This window comes from Mus pahari, chromosome 1 (assembly GCF_900095145.1).
Source record: "Mus pahari chromosome 1, PAHARI_EIJ_v1.1, whole genome shotgun sequence".
Taxonomy (NCBI): domain Eukaryota; kingdom Metazoa; phylum Chordata; class Mammalia; order Rodentia; family Muridae; genus Mus; species Mus pahari.
Genome location: NC_034590.1, coordinates 47,539,781 through 47,548,792, shown reverse-complemented (window position 1 = coordinate 47,548,792; position 9,012 = coordinate 47,539,781). Strand labels below are relative to the sequence as shown.

Below are 9,012 nucleotides of genomic sequence, written 5' to 3'. Positions count from 1 at the left end.
GAGAGAGAGAGAGAGAGAGAGAGAGAGAGAGAGAGAGAGAGAGAGAGAAAGGAAGCAAGCCCTCCCAAACATCTACTACCCAAATCAGGTAAAGCTAGAACATCGAAAGTGAAAGACAACAACAGGCCAACAGGCCAATATACCTGATGAACAAAGGAACATTTCCCGTCCCGAAAGGAAATGGAGTGTGGCTAAGACACCCAATGTCAATCTCATGGCACCTGTGGTTCAACCTAAGGGTGCTCTGTGAGACTGTCAGGCTACGGCTACACAAAGAGGACATTTTGCAGGACTGCCCATCTGTAAGATGGGATTTGAATGATTGTAATTTTAAATTTTGCTCTATCTCCATCTGAAGAGGTCAGTGAACTGGATACTTAGAGATGCTGCACAGAGCCACAGGACACACCCATGAGGTTTCACCTCTGCCCTGGTCACCCTAAGTCCCTTTGTTCAGTGGGGCAAAGGATCAGGAAAGATGTTACCAGCCCTGAAAGCTGCTCTAGTGTCTGAAAACCAGGGAACCCTGGGTTGGACAGCCTCGGTCTGGGATGAACTGTGTGCCCCTTCCAACTGCGGCGCTCTTTTCAGACTGACTGGAAACTAAACCAGGAAATGGGGGTGGTGAAGGAAGGCTGACACTTGCTCCGCCAGACAGTGGGTGCTGACTCAGACCGCAGGGGCTGAAGAGCTGTTGCTGCAGGTTAAGGGCTGCAAGTTTGCCTGTTCAAGCATGAAGCAGGTCGTTTTTCTTGTATTTATTTATTTTTCTTTTATGAGACAGTGTTTTGCGATGTGTCCCTGCTTTTTTGTCATGGTAACCTTCTTTCTTCTCCTTTTTAAATCCTAGGATTATAAGTGTGGGCCACCTTGCATTGGTCAAAGATATGTAATTGTTCATGTAAACTTTTTTAGTATACTACAACATCTCTTTGTGTTTAACTATTTTAATCACACTTTACTAAGAACAAGTCATTTCTCTCATAAAGCCACGTTATAATTATCGAAGACAGGAAACTGGGTAGGGGAGACTGCTCTGCTGGCAAATGCTTGCCTTGCAAGCAAAAAAGTTTATACCTCAGAATCTGTATGAAAATTGGGCTGGTGATACCAATGCTAATCCTTTTGATTCAGAAGGTAGAAACAGGTGGATCCCTGCGGTTCGCGCACATGAGATTAGCTGAATTGGTGAGCTCCAGGCCAGTGAGAGATCCTGTCTTAAAGAGCAAGGAGGACAGCTCTTAAGGAGTGACACATAAGACTGAACTCTGGCCTCCACTAACTTGAGCACAGACAAGGGAATGGTGCCCTGCTTCAAGCCTCCAAGACTGTGACAGTTCTGGGCTAACCTGTAGGGGGCAGCATCGCCTCGCTCCTCACTCCGGCCTTCCTTGGGCGTGGCTCCACTTCCTGCCCCAGGCTCTGCAGACAGCTGGAGCAGCTTTCAACAAACTGCACTTTCCTGGGGATGGCAGCTGCACTCCCAGCTGCTTCCACTGCTGTGGTTGATCTTCTCCGTCTCTGCCACCTCAGATCACACGTGCCTTTCTGCCGCAGCCAGGGATCGCCTCCTTACAGAGCTCTGGGACTGTCTGAGAACCGTGCTCCAAACTCCCTGTACCCTGGGTTTCCTTGCATTGAGTGTCAAGCGATCTCTTCATGCGATTTTAAGCTTCTGAAGGGGAACAAATGCATTTTATATTCCTCTCACCCACCATCGTCTCTGCTAGACAGCCTGCTCCCCTCAGACAGCAGGTAGCTTGGTGCAGACAGGGTGGGCATCAGTGGTTTTTGCTGCTGATGGGGGTGGGGTTAGACAAGTGATAGGAATGTGGAACCAGGGGCTGCTCCACACCAGTCATTCATTCCTCAACCCTCAGCAGCACAGATATTCCCAAGCACCTTTCTGTTAAGACCTACTTCCCAACGTTGGTCTCCATTTACCTTAGAGATCATGGGAGTTAACGCGTGTCTCCCNGCTCTCACTGTCCAGGAGGTGTGAATAGCCCACTCTGTCCCAGGANCCCTTCAGACCTGAAGGACTCAGGAGAGTCAAATGGAGAAGCCCTGGCAGATGTCAGGCATCTCAGCTACTTGGAAGGCCGAGGTGGGAGGGGCCCTTGAACCCGGGGGTGAAAGGCCTGCCTGTGCAGCATAGATGGATCCATCTCACAAACAAATGANTGACTTAAGGACAGAGTCACAGGCAGTTAAGAGTGGAAAGACCTAAATCTGATCTGTTGCTATCCCTTTAGGAAACCTCGGGCCTTGGGGACAACCAGGTCGCTGAGNGTCACAGTAGGAACACAGTACAGCTCTGAAGCTGGGCAGGATGGGGAGTTTCTGTGTCACTGATGCTGATGTGAGATGTCATGAGGGTGTCTGTGGCTCTCCGACCTCTGAGCATCCCTGTGGTTCCTTAGCCTTGCACTCCTGCATCCCATCACGGTATTCAGCATCCTCATNTNTCTTGTTCTGTAAGATGCTGCACAGTGTGTGGCAGCAGCTCAGGCATCCTGCCCAGGGCTCCCGAGCTTCTTCAAGGAGGAATGAGGAAGAGACTGAAGGACTCTGGGAATCACTTCCTGTGCTCTTCTGTGTTTTACTAGGTAGCCACAAATATTGTCTTTCTGAGGAGCAGGAAGGCAGAGACCTTGGGTACCATCGGTGCCCTACCCTGTCCCTGTGGCCTTGTCTCTAAGAGGAGGGGCTGGCTACAACATCACCTCATGGCATCCAAGCTGCACTCAGTAAAACNGTGGACCAGCAGCCCACACCTCCAGCGTATGAGATGCAGGCCTCCAGCTCCAACCCAGGCTTGTTAGGCTACATAGCTCTAGTTTATGGGCTCTCTGTTTGCAGGTATTGCTATTTTTGTCATGAGACCTGTGTGGTCAGACATGAACCATTGTGGGAGCCTCTATCAAATCGTGCGCACACACAGATGAAGGGGCTTTTATTTCCTCTGCGATCACAGGCAGACTTTCTGCTTGTTGAACTGTAAAGGACTCAANAGTCATGGGGGCAAGAGGGCAGTTCCATGAGGAAGGCACAAAATTCCAGGGATCCCACGGCCCTAAGCACGGTGTCTANAGTCTCTGTCCCNTGCACACCACCTCCGTCAACTCTAAATTCTTNAGTCCTCTGCTTAGGTCATGTCACTCAGGCTCAACTGAGGTAGATACACTACAGGAGCTCCGTGCACGGCCCTCATGCAAAGAGAAAGCTGCCCACTCTCTTGAAGAACAGCGTCACCTTTAGACTCAACTCCCCTGCACAGAAGGCCTGAGCGTTCATGCTCTCCTGTGTGTCAGGAAGGCATCTAGCATGAACACACACACACACACACGCACACACACACACACACACACACACACACCAGAGAGAGGCACATGGTATTTCTGGATCCCACTGATTTCAGTTGAGCCCTGAGGATGGCAAATGAAATCCAGTGTCACTCCTCCAACCTACTCGGGACTGCAGAGACACTGAGGTGTCGGGAGCGGCTGCTGAATGTTCTTGTGTGAAGNGAANCGGTGGAGCAGGCTTCTGCGGCAGGAAGAGGATGTCGAGGGTTCAACATCCTCCGTGGAGGAAGGCTTGTCCTTGGTGGTGAACCACAGCCTTCTCTCTGTTGGCTGCCTCTTTCCAGAGGCTCAGCTCAGTGAGCTATGTCCTCAATGCTGAGAGAAGTTTCCCAGGTGTGGTCATGATGCTGCCAGCCTGGGCTAAGCTCACGTGAAGCCCAGATGCATCACCAGCAAATCAACTGGGGCTGCTTAGGGATATTAGTGGAGTTGTGGTTCTTAAGAGAGGAGATTCTGCTATAACAGACTAAGGATCAGCCCCGGGATCTGAACTTTGAAAATGTACCTCAGAGGCTTCTGGAAATCACTTGGGGCCAGGAATTGTTCCTTTATATGATTTGTATATTCAGTCAATGTTCACATTTTCAGAAGTGTTTCCTTATTGAATAGTAATTAAATTAATAAATGTTAAGCTGGTTTTCCTTCCTGGACATTATGATCCTTGGGGTAGATGCAGGGGGAGCTCTTTTTCAATAACGCTTTTGGTCTAGAGAGGTGGCTCAGAGTTTAAGTGAGCTGGCTGCTCTTCCAGAGGTCCTGAGTTCAATCCACAGCAACCACATGGTGCTTTATAACCATCTATAATGAGATATGGTGCCCTCTTCTGTCGTTCAGGCATATACGCAGGCAGAACACTGAACAAAATAAATCTTTTTTAAAAAAATTAAGGGGAGCAGCAATATGGCGTCCCCTGGAGCTGGTGACCCTCTGAATGCTAAGAATTCGCTCAGCGCATCGACCCGCGGGAGAAATTGACCCCTGCGCAGTTGCAGTTTATGCGGCAGGTACAACTTGCCCAATGGCAGAAAACACTGCCACAGCGGAGGACCCAGAACATCATGACCGGCCTGGGCATCGGGGCCCTAGTGTTAGCTATTTATGGTTACACCTTCTACTCAGTGGCCCAGCAGCGTTTCCTTGATGAGCTGGAAGATGATGCCAAAGCTGCCCGGGCCCGCGCTCTTGAGAGAGAGCAAGCGTCAGGACCCTAACTGAACCAACCATCTTCAAACTGCTGGAGCCCCTGTATATGTTGAATGATGCCTGGTGGTCTTACAGCATCACTGGCACACTAACGTCAGACTAGGATTGAGCCCAAGAAGCCAGAGACTATGCATTTGGCCGCTGCCAAGGGAGGATTGCTAACTTCACGTGCAGTTTGTACAGTTACTCAGCCCTTTTTATTTCCTTGTTTGAGAGGTATGCAACCTTGCCTTTCTCCAAACTTTGTGGTTTACCCCTTCACCTCCCAGGGGCCCAACTGTTAAGGGGGAGGGTGTGGCTTAACTGCAGAGTTGGAACCTTAAAGTGGGAAAGATAGGGTCAAGTTAAGAGTAATAAAATGAGTCCTGTCTCCCGGAAAAAAAAAAAAAAAATTAAGAAGCTGGGCGGTGGTGGCACCAGCGCTTGGGAGGCAGAGGCAGGCGGATTTTTGAGTTTGAGGCCAGCCTGATCTACAAAGTGAGTTCCAGGACAGCCAGGGCTATACAGAGAAACCCAGTCGAAAGAAAGGAAGAAAGGAAGGAAGGAAGGAAGGAAGGAAAGAAAGAAAGAAAGAAAGAAAGAAAGAAAGAAAGAAAGAAAGAAAGAAAGAAAGAAGGAAAAGTACTTGCTAGCCTCTAAAGACTAGATCCTTAGTTGCCCTTGACAGTACAAAACAAAAAACAGAATTAATTTTGGCTACCTATGTGATCTTAAACCCAGCAGGAAAGTACAACCAACATAAAAATGATCAGTGTGTTTCTCTAACAGTTCAAATATGGGATTGCAGTCCTCAGATGTGATACTTAACCATATGAAACAGTTTCTGGATAACTATTTCTCTAATGATTCTCTTCCTGATATATATTAAGACCTTGGCTCACTTCAGCACTAGAGCGTCTGCCCACAGCTGAGAAATAGGCCTGCCTTCTTAAATACTGAGGACAAACCTAAAGGCTGCACTTAACTATGGGACACTCTCTCCTTCGGGAAGAGCACTTCTCACAGCTATAACGCGCCTTTCTGCATCCTAAGCACCCACGTTCTCGGATTAAGGGAAGCGGCCAAATACTGGGTCATCAAACTCATAGGTTTGGGAAATTATTTAGGATATATATTATTTAGGATATAGGTTTTCTTAGAACTTTGCAGGACAATCTTATAAAATGACACAGTGAGAGGGGGAGAGGGGAGGGGTGCTGCACACCTTTAAACCAAGCACTTGGGAGACAGATCAGCAGATCTCTGAGTTCAAGGCCAGCCTCCTCTACAGAGCAATTTCCAGGATAGCCAGGGCTACACAGAAAAACCAAAGACTAAATAGGACTCATTTCTCTTTCAAACTGTCAGTTAGCAGCTGACTTTAGCCAATTCCTCTAACAAAGCTTCCATGTGATTGCCCCTTATGCAGGAGTCTGAAGCAGCAAGCAGCTCATTAAGCAGTCACCTCGTCCTTCTACAGGACTCTGGTCCAAGGTCCAGGGCACCTAAGCTGGCCCTGCCCCTCATCACTATGGTTCCACACTCTCCCAAGCTACTTGCTTACACAATGACTGACCCTTCCCAGGTNCTTTACCCATACAAGTCCCAAGATGGCTCTGCTTTTCCCAGCCTCTTACCATCCCCTCCCTGTATGTCTGTCCCGAGAGTCTGGGACAAAGGGTTAGTGACCTAAAAGTCTCAGGTGGNCTGAGCCACTGTGGGCAGGAAAGCTGACCTCACTGATAGCTCCTGTGGGCTGTCAGAGATCAGGGTGCTCCCCTCTGTGGGGACCTACCACTGTGAGGCTGCAGGGGAACTGACGGAAGACGGAAGACGAAATCTTCGTCCCCTTCTGCCATATAAACCCCAAGGCCCCAGCACTGTGCACACAGTCTCCACTCCCTCAGAGACTANGGCCCTTCAGTTGTCCTGATTAAAGAGCAATTCTGGCNCCGNGGTAGGGGCTGTTACCTGGGCCCCATCCCAGACCCATTAAAGCAGAGGTACTGAGGCAGGGGGCTCCAGCTCTAGTGCTCTTAAAAGCTCCTCAGTTGACTCTAATGTGCAAACAGAGTGAGACCCTCTACGGTAAACTCTGAAGGGACAAATAGGGTTGGGTCCTGAGCTGCATCTGGAGGCTGTACTTGGTGGCTGTGTGTCACTGATTTTCTGTAGGTAACCAGAGTGTGGGTCATCTGGTGTGTCTCTGATGGTGTGAATCAGAGTGTGGACCATCCGGTGTGGTTCTGATGGTGTGAATCACAAGAGTGTGGATCATCCGGTGTGATTCTGATGGTATGAATCACAGAGTGTGGATCATCCAGTGTGTCTCTGATGGTGTGAATCAGATTGTGGTTCTGATGGTGTAACTCACAGAGTGTGGATCATCCAGTGTGGTTCTGATGGTGTGACTCACAGAGTGTGGATCATCCGGTGTGTCACTCATGGTGTGAATCACAGAGTGTAGATCATGCGGTGTGGTTCTGATGGTGTGAATCACAGAGAGTGGATCATCCAGTGTGTCTCTGATGGTGTGAATCACAAGAGTGTGGATCATCTATCTGGTGTGTCTCTGATGGTGTGAATCACAGAGTGTGGATCATCCGGTGTGTCTCTGATGGTGTGGCTCACAGCAGGCCTGTGTCATTCTTTGACTGGAATGCTAGTTTCATAAGTGGTTGAAGACTGTCCTCACCTTCTAGTTTGCCCTTTGTGACAGTGACACCAATCTGCAGTTCACGAGACTCATGAACAGAGAAAGTGTATGTGTGTCTGTGTGTGTCTGTGTGTGTGTTCAAGTGTACACACATAGAAGCCAGAGGTTAAGATATTTATAGCCGGGCGTGGTGGCGTATGCCTTTAATTCCAGCACTTGGGAGGCAGAGGCAGGCAGATTTCTGAGTTCGAGGCCAGCCTGGTCTACAGAGTGAGTTCCAGGACAGCCAAGGCTACATAGAGAAACCCTGTCTTGCAAAACCAAAAAGAAAAAAAAGAGATATTTATTTCACTTTTCTCAACCTTAGGTCTCATGAGACAGGGTCTCTCACTGAAAGAAATGCAACCATTTGTCTAGGCCTGCAAGCTCCTAGCACCTGCTGATCTTACTTCTGGGCTGGGGCTACAGACATGCCACTGTGCCTGGCTGGCTTCTATATGACTGCTGCGAATCTGAACTCATGCCCTTGCTTTACCCACAAAGCCATCGCCCCAGCCTGAGATCCATGATTCCTTGGTGATACTCTAGAGTCGGTAACAAGAGGGGAGCCGCCTTCTTGAACAGGCAGAAAGCTTTGTACCAAACAATGGACAGGTGGGCTAGCCTCATGTGCAAAGACCTTGCTCTCTCACACCTCAGCCTAGCTCTTGTTATACTAGAGTGAACTTTGACCCCCAAGCTCACCTTGGATCTCAAGGAGACCAAAGCACTGCCACAAAGTGCAGAGTTGAACAAAGATGTCCATGGTCATGCTGCTTAAACCACAACACAGTGCCAGAAACCTGGAGTCTACCCTGTAGACACACAAGGAGGCTGAGCCAGGCAAGGGCTGTGGCAGGGCCCTGTACTTGGCCCAAGCATGGAGGGTAGCAAGATCAGCTCACTTCCCAAGAAAACAGGTGGAGTTTTGTATGTTCTACAGTCCGGCTGTGTGCTGCTTCATCTGTTAGACAGTTATCTCAAACTGTAGCCCAGGCTGGCCAGGAACTGTCAATCTTCTGATTCTCCTGCCTCGGTGCTAGGTTACAGGCCTAGGCCACCACACCCTTCTCCAGGTTTGTCTTCACTTACTTTGTCCTCATCAAAGCCGCTGAGACATTCACAGGTGTACCCAATGAGGTTCTGAGAGCTACACTGCTTTTTCTGGGGACAGACAGCTCGTCGGGATTCCTCTGAGGTTCAGAGACCTAACCTGTCTTTGGCAGGGACCCTCTGTCTCCAATGTGCATATATACTACAAGGTCATATCCATGTGCTATGGCAGAAAGGGTACCAAAAACCCTGGCAAGGTGGACCACATGAGTGAGGGAACAATGTGGAAGGCCGATAGCCCATCTGAGGGGACTACAGTGTGAGAGACTCGGGCTGAGGTAGGAGACCAGCTCTGCTCTAGGCTACCATCTATCTAGCGCATACATACACCTGTGTTTACAGTTCAGACTGGTAGAAGGACAGTGGCCCATAGTGACCCATGAGGACCAACGGCCCCTTGTGGTACTGTGACCCAACAGCCACTGGCTGGGTGAATTGTGATCAGCTTCACATCACTGATATGGCTTGCACTTACCCTTGGGGTCCATGGTGCACAAGCCTGGCCTACTGAATGCAACTGTTTTAACACAGGGGCTTGGGGAGCGGGGGCTGCGGAGGGGATGAGCCTCCTGCAGTGCACAGGCTGCACACACAAACAGGCAGACTCTGGATCAAGAACTCACATAGCCAAGGCAGAATCAGAACCCAAAGGAG

The 9,012-nt window shown here is 49.4% G+C and overlaps 1 pseudogene; it reads left to right on the top strand.

The window, feature by feature from the left end:
- Positions 1–4,268: 4,268 nt before the first annotated feature.
- On the top strand, positions 4,269–4,579 carry LOC110331181 (annotated as a pseudogene).
- Positions 4,580–9,012: the final 4,433 nt, after the last annotated feature.